This window comes from Suncus etruscus, chromosome 19, assembly GCF_024139225.1.
Source record: "Suncus etruscus isolate mSunEtr1 chromosome 19, mSunEtr1.pri.cur, whole genome shotgun sequence".
Lineage (NCBI taxonomy): Eukaryota > Metazoa > Chordata > Mammalia > Eulipotyphla > Soricidae > Suncus > Suncus etruscus.
Window position 1 is genome coordinate 44,685,231 of NC_064866.1, and position 15,737 is coordinate 44,700,967.

The window sequence follows — 15,737 nt, forward strand, 5'->3', positions numbered from 1 at the left end:
CTGGCAGTGCTCAGGAGTTACTCCTGGCTCTGCACTCAGAAATCACTTCTGGTAGGCATGGGGGACCGTATGGGATATCCGCTGAGGACTGAACCCGGTCCGTTCAGGGCAGGTAGTGTGCAAGGCAAACGCCCTACCGCTGTGCTTGCTCCAGCCCCTGAACACCAATTTCTTAACACAGAAACAGATTGATTACTCACTGAATAGAGCATTTTTGGTGTTTTTTTCCCCCCAACTGTAAAAAGTAGTGACTTTTTGTTCAAACAAAAGCAGTATCAAGGAATTTCGGGATAAACTTGGTTTTCTTTTTCTCCCTTTTACAGACCTAGTGTTTCTTCTGCTCTTAAGTTCATACCAATACCTCCTGGCATCCTCTAGGAGGAAAAGGGTAGCTAGCCTGATAACCTCCCTAGTTAGGTAAACACCGGCACACTGGCACAGAATTCACTCACTACTCAGGAAGGCTTATTTTCTGATTCAAGGTAAACTAAGGTAAGAGAAAATAACTGACATAAGCACAAGCAAAGGCAGCCTGACCAAAGCTTAAGGATTCACTCAATAAAATTCTCCAGAATGGCATGGTTTTCAAGAATGGGAAATAAAGGAAACGGACCAGTAACTTGGAAATGCAAACTTCTACAGCTTCTAGGAGCCAAGATTCTCTATCGTTCACTTGTGCAGTTAACGTTAAAATTATGGAGCTTAAGAAATAGTTTTTGCTTTGCAGTTTTTACAAATAAAATTTACTTTACCTATGATTTCTCTAAGCACTTTTGTTCTCAGTTCTCATCACAGTCTAGATGATTTGAGGTTTTAAGGATTCCTGGTCATTACGACACTTGACATTTTGGATCACCTGAAAGTAGCCACTATTGTTTTTTGTATTTTTTTTTTTTAAAGAATTGTTTTTAGGGGCTAAAGAGTACAATGGGAAGGAACTTACTTTGCATGTGGCTGACCCAGGTTAAGACCCAGCACCTGTACTGAGTCTCACCAGAATTGATTGCTGAGCATTACTAGGTATGACCCCCAAACAAAACATCTTTATATTATTGGTGCTTTCCCTGGCAGGGTCTGAATCTATTTCCACCAGTACAGCCTGATGGTGCTGTATCAGCCTGGCAAGGTCAGACTGCTTGGTTGACTGAATGTGGGGCCTCAAGACTGTTAGGCTTGCACTTCACCCCCTGATCTATCTACATCTCTCAAGGTCCTGAAAGAAGTCATCTCTTTCCAAGACATTGAATGAAACAAGAGCTGTGCTTGAGGATCCCAGGGGCAGTGAGAAGTGTACTGATTGAATCCCCACAAACACCTGAATTCCCATCAAACACTATTCTATCAGTAAAGCTCAACCAGCACAGCACAGGAGATAAGTGCACAAATCATCTTGTAAACTAAGAAAGACCTACCACAATCTCTAGTACTTAGCAAAGTGCCAGGACAAAGAAAACTCAAACATTTTCATTTTCCACCACTTCCAGCACCATATTCAATCACCTTTTATGACAGCATAACCTACAATGCTCAGCTTTTCCAGCTGGGGTTCCTAGTGCTACAAAATAACTAGAAAATATGCCACCCTTTGATAACAACCTTCCTGATATTCTTTCTTCTTTATCCATATTTTCTAGTCTTTCTACCATGAATTGTTATTACATGGGGGATAGGAAAAAAAATCAATGCCCTTACTTATTACTACAGTAACTTACTAATGTGTGTACAATACCATGAATTGTTATTACATGGGGGATAGGAAAAAAAATCAATGCCCTTACTTATTACTACAGTAACTTACTAATGTGTGTACAAGTGACAGACAAAAACCATGGGTGTTTAGCATACACAAATCACAGTTAAAAAGAAACAGGGACCATATGGACAAATATATATATGTATATATATATATATAAATCATATACGCCTATGTACAAAACACCCTCTACAGTTACATATTTAGAAAAACAGGCAAATGACAAATAATAATAATCACTATTTAGTAAATACTTAGTAATTTAGTAACTTTAGTAAATCACTATTTAGTAAATCATACACTGCTACTTAAATAAAAGGTCACAGCTTAGAAAAGGGTTGAGGAGTGATCTGACAGCTTAGCTACAGATGGTAAGTAGCTATCAGTTCACATATTTATAACAATTTTGGTCTAAGGTATGTTCAAAGAGATTTGCCTTCTCTGCCCAAGTGGATATAAACAAACCTCAAATGGAAGATGGAAAGAGAAAGAATTTGTCTGTAATCTACTGCCCCTTACTCAACTTGTTATTTCAGATAATTTCTTGCCGTTTTGACCACATGCTTGTAATTCAATGAGCTTCTGATATTCAGATATATGACTGTTACTTTTATTTATACATAAAAGTCAAAAAGGATTCACATGAGTTAAAATAAAGACCATTACCCAAGAATACAGAAAAATTGGGTAAGATGGCTTCAAGGGTAAGGATAAATATCATCAGTTTCTAACTATCTCTGGACAAACAATACTATGATAAAATACTCAGATAAAGTATACTGTATTGTAGGCCAAAATACTTCCTTCAAGATGATTCAGAGAGATAGTACAGTAGGTATGACTGGGATCCCTTATGGTTCCCAGAGCACCCACAGGAGTAATTCCTTAGTGCAGAACTAGGAACAACCCCTGAGAATTGCTGAGTATGATACAAAAAAATAAACAAGATCTTAGTCCATCACCTGAACAGGTTGCCTATGCGATATACAAGGACAGACCAAGTCTCCAAAGGCAGTTTCCATAGATCAAGAACCATATAACTACACCAAAGATACGCAAGCACCGGGACCAGATGTGAAGCCCAACAAGCACAAGTTATAATCCATACACACCAGGACTGTTATCCCAGGAGTGTGAACCCTGGTGTATTCCAAGACCAAGTGTGTAAGCAAGGCAAGTTAAGGTGCTGCCCCTACTGAACCCCACAACCCATGGCTCATGGCCTTCATCAGTCATCACAACTGGGAAGGGAAAACACTTCTAAGCATCAAAATTCTCAGTAGTCCAAATTCCCACCACTGGTGTCAGGTTCATTCTCCCAAATCATCAGTTCTGGAGTTCACCCAGCAATTGCACAAGCTGTCTTTGTCCTCTCTCTCACTCACCAGGAACTACTAAGTCCGAAAAGGAACCACAGGTTACTGCCACAAAGGAATAACCATTTCATGGGACTGGAGCAATAGTCCAGCCCTTGCACGAGCTGATCTAGGGTTGATCCCCATCATGCTGCATGGTTCCCCAATCCCTGCCAGGAGTGATGCCTGAGCACAGAGCCAGGAGTAACCTTTGAGCCAGTGGGCCACTGGGTGCGGCCCAAGAAAAAAAATTAAAATTTTTTCAAAGAAACATCCATTTTAGCTTGTAGACTTTCTTTTCCGCAGACAGGGAAAGACCCACTTTTGTATTTGATTGTGATCTCAGTGGGGACAAAAGCAAAAATGGTAAAAAAAGTTTTGATGTACATCAGTAAGTTACAAGCATACACTACTTAGTTACATATAGCATAAACTTTGAGGCTACAATATATTTTTGAATATTTTTATGCTATTTTGAATTCATATCAAAGTTATACTGAGCATAAAGGCAAGTGAAAAACTATTTGCTGTGTACCTCATCTGTACAGAAGCATAAAGAAAATATTTATATATATTTACATATGTATAATTTAAAATCACTTCACAGATGAATTACTACTGCAGTGGGAGAACCTAGGAAGCTGAGACATTATTTTCTGTTTCTAAAAATTTTTCTATCACTTGGAGTACAGTAGACACTATCATTTGTTTTGCCTGTTGCCAACCCAAGCTCAATCTCCAGCATCCCATATGGTCCCCCAAACCCACCATAAGTAATTCTAGAGTACAGATCTAAGAATACCCCCTGAGCATCACCAGTGCAGGTCAAAAACAAAGTAAATAAAAACGTCTCTGTCATTTAAAAACACAAATTCTAAAGCTAAACAGTGGCACAGCAGGTAGGGTGTTTGCCTTGCATGCAGCTGACCTCGGTTCAAGCTTCAGCACTGCATATGGTTCCCTGAGCTTGCTAAGAGTGATTTCTGAGCAGAGTCAAGAATAGCCTAAGCATCACTGGGTGTGAGCCCCAACCAAATAATACATATATATAAATCTTGCTGTTATTACTAAAATCAATGAATTTTAAACTTGCCTCCTTTTAGAATTTAAAGGGAGATAGTGTAACAGATAAAGTACTTGCTGTAGGGCCTGAGCGGTGATGCAAGCGGTAGGGAGTTTGCCTTGCATGTGGCTAACCTAGGACGGACTGCTGTTCGATCCCCTGACTCCTGGTCCCCCAAGCCAGGAGTGATTTCTGAACGAATAGCCTGGAATAACCCCTGAGCGTCATTGGGTATGGCTCAAAAACCAAAAAGAGAAGTACTTGCTATGCATGTTCAATTCAGGTTCAATCACCAGCACCCTAATTTTTCCCCTGTACACTGCCAGGAGTGATTCCTAAGCACAGAGCTACGAGTAAGAACTTAGTACCAGTGGGTGTGACCCAAAAGCCAAAGAAAGAAACAGAACAAAATCCTGAAATATTTATGATTTATGAAATTGTAAGCAGGAAGACTGGCAAACAATAAAATCAATCTTGCAGTGCCAAATGATCATATACATAGTCCTTTTCCCCCACCCCATACCATCACTCACTAAGCTATCCTAAAGTCTCAATTCCTATAACAAGATGTGTCTGAAATTTCACATGAATGCTTTGGATTTGGATCCCCTGCCCTCAGATAGTTCCCCTCATCATGAGCACCTCCAGGACTTGATTGATCCCTAAAAAGAGAGTAGCCTGGTGTGTAGCCCCCAAAACAAAACAAAATAAAATGAGATGAGACAATGAACAAAGGCTTTAAGAAAAAGTCTGAGAGTTTATTGATGTCACAAAAACAAGGATTTCAGAGTACTTAATATTCTACAGCACTTCAGATGCCCAGGTTAACTTTAGACTATAAACTATAGGTATAAAAGAAATCCAAAGATTAACTGAAAAGTGTTAATAATTTAAAAAATGATTTAAGAGTTTAATGCACCTAATTAGAATAGCATGAGATATATTATAATAATTGAAAGAACTACAAGAAGATAAATTCATCATCTTAGAACCAGTATCACAAGAAGACCAAAAATTGGGCATATATAGTAATTAAAATAAAAAATAATAAATCATGCCTAATAGACATCTTGACCACACCCAGTGCAGAACATATACAATATATATTTGTAAGTAAACAAATATTTACTTACATAAGCACAAAAAGACAATATTGAAAAATTATGGAGTGTAAATACTGACATTTTCTGGCCACAATATAACCTTATTAGAAATTAACAAAGTGGTAATAAGAAAAACACTTGTAATGTTAGAAAATAAAAACTGTTTCTGTCATGCTGCATATTACATACAAAGCAGAGCTAAACTTTTAAATAAATCACAAGCCAAATAAAATTTAAAAAGAAGTGGGTATATGGCTCGGTGGTACTGTACTTGCATTGCATGTATCAGATCCAGAGTAAAAGTGTTAATAATCACTTCTTATAAAATTTTAATTTTATTGAAACCATTGTGATTGACAAAGTCCTTCATAGTTGGGTTTCAGACATACAGTGAATCAGGCCAATCCCACCCCTAATGTCCACCTCCCTCCACCAATGTTCCTCAAGTGCATCCCATACCCTACCTGCCCAGCCTACTAGTACTAACAGGCCTATTTTAAGTTTAGATAGTTCAAGTTCAGGTCTCTCGACACCACTGTTGTTGCCTTTGGCTACGATATTTAGTTCTGTCCATTTTTAACACTATCAATGCATCTGAGATCACTTGGCCCCTGGCCCCATCCTTTCATATTTGTGTTTCTCCTCTTCCAGTTAGTTTCTTTCCTTCTCCTTGCTATACTCTGGGGCCAAGGGCATTCTAGACAATTCCCATTTAGACCAGTGCATTTCTTCATGCAGTTATTCTAAAAATCACATATAAGTGATATCATTCTGTCTTTATTTTCTTCTGCTGGCTTACTTCATTTAACACAGTATCTTCCAGTTCCATCCACGTAACTGCAAATTGCATGACTGCATCATTCCTTACAGCTATGTAGTATAATAATCACTTTTAACTCAATCACTAGCAGGACAAAGAAAACAAGAGGATAACTATAATTAGAAAATTTTCAATATCTTAAAGCTCAAAGAAGTATAACTTCCATGGATTTTGAAGTTTAACCTGACTGTTAATCATTTTCCAAAGCTCCCGCTACTTGTCTAGGTTGATGGCAGATTCTCAGATTTTGTTTCCTTTCTATTTTGATTTTGTTTCATCTCCATTAATTTCTCCCAAGACTCAGAATGATCAAGGAACAAACCTTTTTATAAATTGTTTGGGGGTCACACCTGGTGATTCAGGGGTTACTCCTGGCAGTGCTCAGGGGACCATATGGGATGCTGGAGATCAAACCTGATCTTACCCACAGTATTTAACTCTCCATTCCCAACATTTATGTGTTTTTTTTTTTAACATTTATGTTTTTTTTTTTTTTTTGGTTTTTTTGGGCCACACCCGGTAATGCTCAGGGGTTACTCCTGGCTATGTGCTCAGAAGTTGCTCCTGGCTTGGGGGACCATATGGGACACCGGGGGATCGAACCGTGGTCCGTCCAAGGCTAGCGCAGGCAAGGCAGGCATCTTACCTTTAGCGCCACCGCCCGGCCCCAACATTTATGGTTTTGATGCACAAAATTACTCTCTTCACAGCCACTCCATGTCTTTGTCACTTCTGTATTCACATTATTTTTAAATAGAGAGATGTGTTATGACTCAAATTTTGTGTTTCAAGGTCCAGACTGCAAAGTGAAGATATATGGAGACAGGGTCTTCGGGAAATACTGGGGCCAGGTAAAGGAACTAAGGTTTAGAACTACCCAAATCTTCTTTTACTTTCATAGGACCAAAATTGTACTATATTGTTTACTCGAGAATATGCTCCCCACAAAAACCCAAAAACAATTTTTGGTTTAAACTGGAAAATACTGTGGTTATATTTTTCCCCTCTCAGCAGTAAGATTTCATCTGAGATTACAGACCAAAACATTGAATCCCCATCCACTAAATCAATAATGTAACGCCACATTTCAGCACCAAGAAGATCTGTGTGGCCCTCAACTACAAACCCACACTATCTTGTATAACTTGTCTGAGATAACTGACAGCAGAGATGCCAACAAGATTCAAATCCAATTATCATCCATTACCCATTGCCAAGAAAAGCTCAGATATTTTCTCACATATGGGTTTTTTCCTCAAATACATATTAAGAGGGATTGGACTTTAAGATCAGTTTTTTCTTTTTTTTTAAACTACATAGTTGTCACATCTGCTGGAAAACTAAAACAGATTAAATATACCATAATATTATGACATTGTTTGTCATAAAATATTTTTAAATGACTATAACCAGAAATGAAAGAAACAAATTTTTCATCTTTTTAGGATTCTTACTTGTATTCTTGATCATCTGAGAGACTATAGTAGGCTCATAAGAAAGTTTAATGGGGAACGGAGAGGTGGTGCTAGAGGTAAGGTGTCTGCCTTGCAAGCGCTAGCCAAAGAAGGACCACGGTTCGATCCCCCCTGCATCCCATATGGTCCCCCAAGCCAGGGGCAATTTCTGAGTGCTTAGCAATTTCTGAGCATCAAATGGGTGTGACCCAAAAACCAAAAAAAAAAAAAAAAAAAAAAGAAAGTTTAATGAAATGAGACTTTTCCAAGTTTACAAGGATTTTAATAAGAAATAGAATTTGTCATGATAGCCAAACAATATGCGTTCAAGAATAGAGAGTAAAATAACACTAGTCCATCTTTTTGAAAGAAGCTCAAGGAATTTAAATATGCCACCAGAAACCTCAACCAAGAAAGTAACTTTTTTTCTATATTTTTTCCAGTGTCATCCACTCCACTATTTATTTATTTATTTATTTATTTATTTATTTATTTATTTATTTATTTATTTATTCATTCATTTATTTTTGGCTTGGGGACCACACCAGGCAGCACTAAGAAGTTAATCCTGGCTCAGTGCTCAGAAATTGCCCCTGGCTGGCTGGGGGTGGGATGGGGAGGGAGACCATTTGGGATGCTGGGAATTGAACCTGGGCTGTCCTAGATCAGCTGCATGCAAGGCAAATACCCTACAGCTGTGCTATCATTCCAGCCCAGTTTTCTACATTAAAATTTTAGATTCTTTCTCTCTATTAGATATTATTATCGTAATGTTTCTATTTAATTTTTTTTATCTAAAGAATACATGTTTCAAGATGACAGAAAGCAAAGTTATTAAAAAATAGAAAAATAAAATGGAAGAAAAAAGAAAGAAGAAAACAGTCCAAAGACAAAATGGAGGAGGCTGTGTGGAGGTGCGGGTCATTTGCTTTTCACATCATTTGCCCATCCCCCGCATCCCAGATGATCCCAGAGCAAATGCCAGGAGTAATTCCTGAGTCCAATAGCTAGGAGTAACCTCTGATCAGCAACGGTTAGGGCCCAAAACCAAACAAACAAAAATGTGAGGGGAATTGTAGGGGGAGAATGGGTGGGGGAGACCACCACTAACTTTGCAGTTTTCATCACTACCAGGCATAGTAGAAAACACAACAGAAAACATAACAAGAAAACAAAACAGAAAACACTTGCCTGAACATAATGTGGTCACTTTGAGATCTTGAGAAACAATCACCCAGAGCTTCTGTTTAGCAAGAAGCTGAAATGGGGAGAATACCACCTATGTTGTTGTGAGAAAATATGGAAGGGTGTGTTATTACTAGCAATGGCAAGTTCAATCTCATGGGTGTTGATTCATTTTAATAGAGCTCCCCAAATAAAATGCTACATACGCAATTTGGTCTAAGACTCAGACTATGTTTAGAGTAAGGATTTTGTGGTTATCTCACTCAGTTCTGTTTTCCCTGAAAGCTAGAACAAAGATGAACACACAGTACATTTTTAATAAATACAAGTCAGCAATTAAATCAGAGCTACCAACTCTTCTGTACACAAGGGAAAACACACACACAATAGGGATCTGCAGCCCGGTCTCACTTTAACAGTAAGCACTACTGTTCTAGTGTGACTTACTGCCTCCGGTTTCTTCAGGAAGAATTTTAGCAACCCAGGGTTCCTTTTGTTTTGTTTCCATGATGTTTTGGTTCTGTTTTTCTTGTTTTTGTTGTTGGACCACACCCTGAAAATAGGTGCAGGAGTGATGGGTGGGGTGTGTGTGTGTATGTGTGTGTGTGTGTGTGTTTGCCCCTTGCAAAGAACTTTAAGGAACTTGGGAGTCCTCAATGATCCATGAAATGTGTGTGTGTGTGTGTGTGTGTGTGTTTGCCCCTTGCAAAGAAATTTAAGGAACTTGGGAGTCCTCAATGATCCATGAAATTAACATTTACTTTAAAAACGCTGACAACCACCAAACAACAACAATCAACCTACCCAAACCCAAACCAAACCCCACTACTTCAGTAACCGGCTTTATGAAGTTCACTACTTTGGTGGAGAGTAGTGGACACCGGTGAAGGGAACTGGATCGATGATGCTGGAGAAACCCCGAGTTTCTGTCCGAGACTCAAGACTGAATCACTAGTGGTATTTTAACTCCGGGTGCTTCTCTCTTTCAAGATCCCCAAGACTGAGGCTTCCTGGAGGCCACCACGCCGATGGTGTAAACAATACTTGCGAGGTGCCTAAGATATAAACAGTCCTCTGCTTCCGTCATTCCGAAAGAAGCTCTTTGTTTGGCTTGGTTTTTGGAAGGGGACCACACCCTGTGCTCGGGGATCTCAGGTCACTCCCCAGAGAGAGACTCAGGGGCCTTAGGGAAGGCGGCGGATGGAGCCCCCAGGACCCCGGAATTTTTTTAAAAGTGCTGCCCTGGGGTGGAGCGAGACGCCGGGCAGCTGCGGGAGGTCAGCCGGCCTGCACGCTCTTTGGGGAGCGGGGAAGAAGGGGAGTCCCCCCTCCTGGCAAGTGCTAGGGGACGCTCGGGGGACCCTGCAAAAGTGAGCGCGCCTGGCCCGCAGCCCCGGGGTCCGCCCGACTCGGACAAACGTCGGCCTCGCGGGGAGAGCAGCCGCCGAGGGCGGGCGTCCTGCCGGGCGAGGAGGCGAAGCGGTCGGTCGGACTCGCCCGCGGAGAACAAACAAAACAAACGTGACGCGCTCAGAGCCAGAGGCTGGCAGCGCTCGCTGGGGGCTGACTGGACGGACGGACTCACAGACGGACTAGGCTGGACGGACTGGCTGGCAGGACTGGACTGACAGACTGGTTGGCAGACTAGAATGGACTGACTGGCTGGAAGACTGGCTAGATTGGACTGACAGACTGACACTGACAGACAGGCTGGCTGGCTGACTAGGTGGACTGACTGACACTGGTGGACAGAGTAGAATGGCCTAGCCTGAAAGACTGACTGACAGACTGACTAGACTGGACTGACTGCCTGACGCTGACAGACTGACAAGACTGGACTGACAGGTTGGCAGACACTGACGGACTGACTAATTAGACGACTGACTGACAGACTGAAAGACTGACTGACTAGACTGACAGACAGGTTGGCAGACTCGAATGGACTGAAGGACTGACTAATTAGACGACTGACTGAAAGACTGGCTAGAACGGACTGACAGACTGAAAGACTGACACTGACTAGATGGACTGACTGACACTGGTTGACAGACTGGAATGGCCCAGACGGAAAGACTGACAGACTGACACTCAGGCTTGCTGTCTGATGCGACGACTGACGGACAGACTGAGTGAGTGACAGACTGACTCGACTGGACTGACCGGCTGTCGGACTGACACAGACTGACAGATTGGCAGGCTGACTAGACGGGGCTGACAGACTCACTGGCTGGACCGACTGACCGCCAGGACTGGACTGGCGAGGCTGCGGGAGGCTGCGGGAGGCTGCGGGAGGCGAGGCGAGGCGGCGGGGAAGAAGGTCAAGGCCGCCCGACGCTCCGGGCCGCTCCAGGCCCCGCGACAGCGGCCGCGTCCTCCCCGCGCCGCCGCCCCCGCCCCCGCCCCCGCGGCCCCGCGCGCCCCCCCGCCCACGCCCGCGAGCGGCCCGCCACGCAGCCCGGCGCCCCCCGCGGCCGCTACCCACCTCCGGCGCGCACCCCGCCGCCGAGCGCGAGCGCGAGCAAGAGCAAGAGCGACGCCGCCGCCGCCGCCGCCGCCACAACAACAACACGGCCGCCGCCTCCGAGGGGCGGGGCGCGGCGCGGCGCGGCCGACTGCGCAGGCGCGGGCGGGCGAGCGGCGGCGGGGCGGGGCCAGGGCGACGGCGTCCGCAGGCTCCGCCCCTCCGCCCTCGCCCCGCCCACAGCGCCGGCAGCGTGCGGTTCGTCTCGCGAGACTTCGGGCGCGGCCGCCCGCCCTTTCCTCCCGTCCGGGCCACGCCCACCCTGGCGGGCCCGACCGGAAGCGGAGAGCGGCGGAGCGCGGCCTACGGGCGCTCGGCTGGCTGGCTGGCTGGCTGACTGCGCGTGCGCGTGGAGCCGACTGACAGCCTCCTCCGGGACGGTGCCAGTGGGCGGAGAGTGGCCCGGGCGTCCCAGAGCCTAGCTAGGGAGCTCCTGGGCTAGGTCGGACGCTGATGGGTAGAGGCGATCAGCCCTCAGTTTTATAGTGTCCCTGCTTTTGTGTGAGTGTGTGTGTGTGTGTGTGTGTGTGTGTGTGTGTGCGTGCGATCAAATTTTGCCAGTTTTATAGTGTCCCTGTTTGGGGGTGTGTGTGTGTTTGTGTGTGTAAGTAGCCTCCTCCAAAGAACCAGGATTTTGTGTGTGTGTGTGTGTGTGTGTGTGTGTGTACAATCAAATTTTGCCAGTATTATAGTGTCCCTGTAGCCTCCTCCATAAAACCAAGGTTTTTTTTTGGGTGTGTGTGTATGTGTGTGTGTGTGTGTGTGTGTGTGTGTGTGTGTGTATAGGAGTAGCCTCCAAAGAACCAGGATTTTTGGTGTGTGTGTTGAACCAGGGTTATTTTGTGTGTGTGTGTGTGTGTGTGTGTGTGTAGTCAAATTTTACCAGTTTTATAGTGTAACCTCCTCCAAAGAACCAGGGTTTGTGTGTGTGTGTGTGTGCATATGTAATCAAATTTTGACAGTTTTATAGTGTCCCTGTAGCCTCCTCCGAAGAACCGTGTGTGTGTGTGTGTGTGTGTGTGTGTGTGTGTGTAATCAAATTTTGCCAGTTTTATTGTGTCCCTGTTGGCCAGAGATGAACTCTTGGCTGCCGGAGCTCGCACACCCCTCTGCCAGACATGCCTCAGAGACTTTGAGTTTGACAGCTTGAGCTTTCCGAATCAGAGAGGATTCAAGCGGGCTTCACTGACTTTAGATACAAAGCAAAGAAAAAACTTTTTAGAGTTGAGAGGTCTAGAGGACAGGCAAGGTCGATAGAGTCGAGCAACTACTGCTTCGTGACCCTAATCTGTATTTGCAGCTAGTTCACACGTGGGCAAATAGCAACAGGCAGGACTTTTGTTCCTGGGTTGTGCTTTTCTAAAGGTTTGATCCACTAGATCCCGACTTCGTGGGCCTACTGTTATCAGTGGATTCTAGTGTTGCCTACAGTAAAATTGGTTGGTGCTCGGATTTCACCGTAGCTAACTGCAGAACGTATTTAATTGATTGTATTAATGGGGAGATGCAAAAGGTCAAAGCTGTTATCGCCTTATTTTTAAAACAGTTGCTAAAGTGATATGTTACTCAGCTCAGCAACTTTCTCTGGGCTTAAGACATAAATGCATGTCCACTGCAAATTTTGCTAAGTGCAGATTCCTATTTCTCTACTCTGTCAGATTTTTGTTTTATGTTTGATCTAGGGTTGTACATTTTACAGGACTAGCTTTGACTAGAAAAATTTAGAGCATGAAAATAGCTTGTTTAACTATGATCAGAATGGTTGTTAGAAAATAGTCTTCCCGGTTATCTCCATTTTTTTATTTAACACTTTCTAAAAAGTGTTTTAAGGTTCTAGATTTCTTTTTGGCATCTGTATTACATTAACGTGGATCACAGAACTTCATTGTAGGATGCTAGTAATTTGTTAATGGAAGCTGGTACTATTATTGAGTCTCAGAACAGAAAATAAGCCAGTTTGTTTCATCTGTACTTTTCTGGTGTGCCTTGCCATCTGGTGCCTATGCAACTCTATCCTGACACCTTTTCTTTCTTTTTTTTTATTTTTTAATAATATGATTTTTATTTTGATCGTAGTGGTTTACATATTGTTTACAGTAATATTATAGGTTCACATTTACATAAAATCAGGGGGGTTCCCATCACCGATTTGTCCTCCCTACATCTCTGTGTTCGTCCTACCTCCCATATCCTCCTCCCTCACCCCCGAGGCTGTGAGAAATTGTGGTCCCCTCTGTACCTAGCTTACTACTTAGTAGTCTTGATCTTGGTGCCTCCCTTATTTCTCCCTCTAACTGGGAGGAAGGACTACATAGTTCAAGTTATGTGGTTTTATTTGAAGAAGAGAAAAGTAATAAACTGGGGTAAAAGTCTGATATACCGAAAATGGGGGGAATCCTTCTAGAGGCTCTCATCGTCGGTTTGAGAGATGAAGGAGAAAAAGAAGGTGAAACACCCCAACAGTACAAAAAGAAGAGTCAAATATCCAGTGAGCACTCCAGTGATAACGATAGGCACCACAAAAAAAAGCCATGGTCTTGAGTTAAAAAACATGGCAGAGCACCTAAAGAAAGAAAAGAAAAGAAGAAAAAAAACCCAATATAAATATAAATGGGGACAACAACTTCAATAACCACATCAGAACAAAGAAATCGACAAAAAGTAGATAGGTAAATAATAATAAAAAATAATAATAATAAATGAAGAAAAATAATATATAAAAGATAAAAATGTTTTGTGCTTTTTGCCTCTTTTTTTTTTCCCTCCTGCACTGGCACAGTAAATATTGGGGTCATTCGAAAAGGAATTCACTTGGCCTTAGCGCTATGGGGTTTCTCCACCCTTGGGGTATATTGTCACGGGATTAACTATAGACTCCATTCAGGTTCATTTACTCTACCGGTGGTGCTTTCGCGCCTGACACCTTTTCTAATTACACAGCCATTTAGCACTTTCCATGTATATTATACATTGTATAATACATGATATATAATATCATGTATAATACATTTCTGAGTATATGTCATCCTCTTAGTTTGTAATCCAGTGTCTAGACTTGCCTATATACTATGTTCACCTTTGCCCCTAAGTGCATGTTGAATTTTTTTTTTTTTGCTTGTTAAATGGATTGCTTGAACTTGAAATGATTTCATCTTAGATTATTCAAAGATTTATTTTAGATTCAGTTTTTCCTTTAAGGCTGGTTTATCATCTGTGAAGTTTCTGAGCTGTTATTTATCCATGAAGCTATGCATTCTTCCTTCAAACCTGAACATGAGTCGGGCTGGGTGCAGTATTCTTGGTGAGGCATTCATTTCATTCAGTCTTGTCACAATATCCCACCACTGTCTTCTGGCCTTGAGAGTTTCTTGTGACATGTCTGCTGTAAGTCTTAGGGATGCTCCTTTGAATGTAATTTCCCTTTTTGATCTTGCTGCTTTCAGTATTCTAACTCTATCTGAGGGATTTGTCATTGTAACGAGGATGTGTCTTGGGGTGTTTTTCTTTGGGTCTCTTTTAGCTGGTACTCTTCGGGCATGCAGGATTTGATTGCATGTAGTCTTTAACGCTGGGAGTATCTCTTTGATGATGTCTTTGACAGTTGATTCTTCCTGGAGATCTCCTTCCTGGGTTTCTGGGACTCCAATGATTCTTATATTGTTTCTGTTGAGTTTATCAAAGACTTCTCTTTTCATCTGTTCACATTCCTTGAGTACTTTTTCCATTGCCTGATCGCTTGTCTTTTTTTTTTTTGTTTGTTTGTTTTTTTGGGCCACACCCGGTAACGCTCAGGGGTTACTCCTGGCTATGCGCTCAGAAGTTGCTCCCGGCTTGGGGGACCATATGGGACACCAGGGGATCGAACCGCAGTCCGTCCAAGGCTATCGCAGGCAAAGCAGGCACCTTACCTTTAGCGCCACCACCTGGCCCCTGATCGCTTGTCTTAAGGTTCTTTTCCAAATTCTTCTGCTGTGTTGAGTTTTTCTGCATCTCTTCTTCCAGCACGCTGATTCTGTCCTCAGCTGCTGTTACCCTGCTGGCTAGGCCATCCACTGAGTTTTTCAGTTCAGCTACCATGTTTTTCAGATCTGTTATTTCAGTTTGGAGTTTTCTGATTTCTGTCTTTGTGTTCTGTTCAGATCCATCTATGCTTTCTTTGAGTTCTACAAACATCTTCCATATTGCTATTCTAAACTCCTTATCCAAGAGGTTAATTAGATGGTTGGGATTTTTTAGGTCATCAGAGCTATCGTCTTCATTCTTTGTGCATGGTGTTTGCCTGCGAGGTTTCCCCATTGTCATGCTTGTAGTGTGATTTTTTAGTTTCAAACAGTTGGGAATCACTGGGCGGGCATAGATTTTCCCAGCCTGACGTCACAAACAGGCGACCCGCCTTTCTGCAGAATACTGCGGACAGCCGGTTTTCATGGTCAGACAAAGTTCCTTGGCGCTCTGGTCCTTGGATGAGCCTCTGGGAGGGCTA

General features: G+C 42.8%; 1 protein-coding gene across 1 annotated transcript in view; it reads right to left on the reverse strand.

Annotated features, from left to right (window-relative positions):
- PCMTD1 (protein-L-isoaspartate (D-aspartate) O-methyltransferase domain containing 1) overlaps positions 1-11,323 on the reverse strand; it is a 91,231-nt gene extending 79,908 nt beyond the window's left edge. The window contains exon 1 of the mRNA XM_049765864.1: positions 11,216-11,323. The gene's annotated coding sequence lies outside the window, so the exon portion shown is untranslated. The remainder of the gene's footprint in view (positions 1-11,215) is intronic.
- Positions 11,324-15,737: the final 4,414 nt, after the last annotated feature.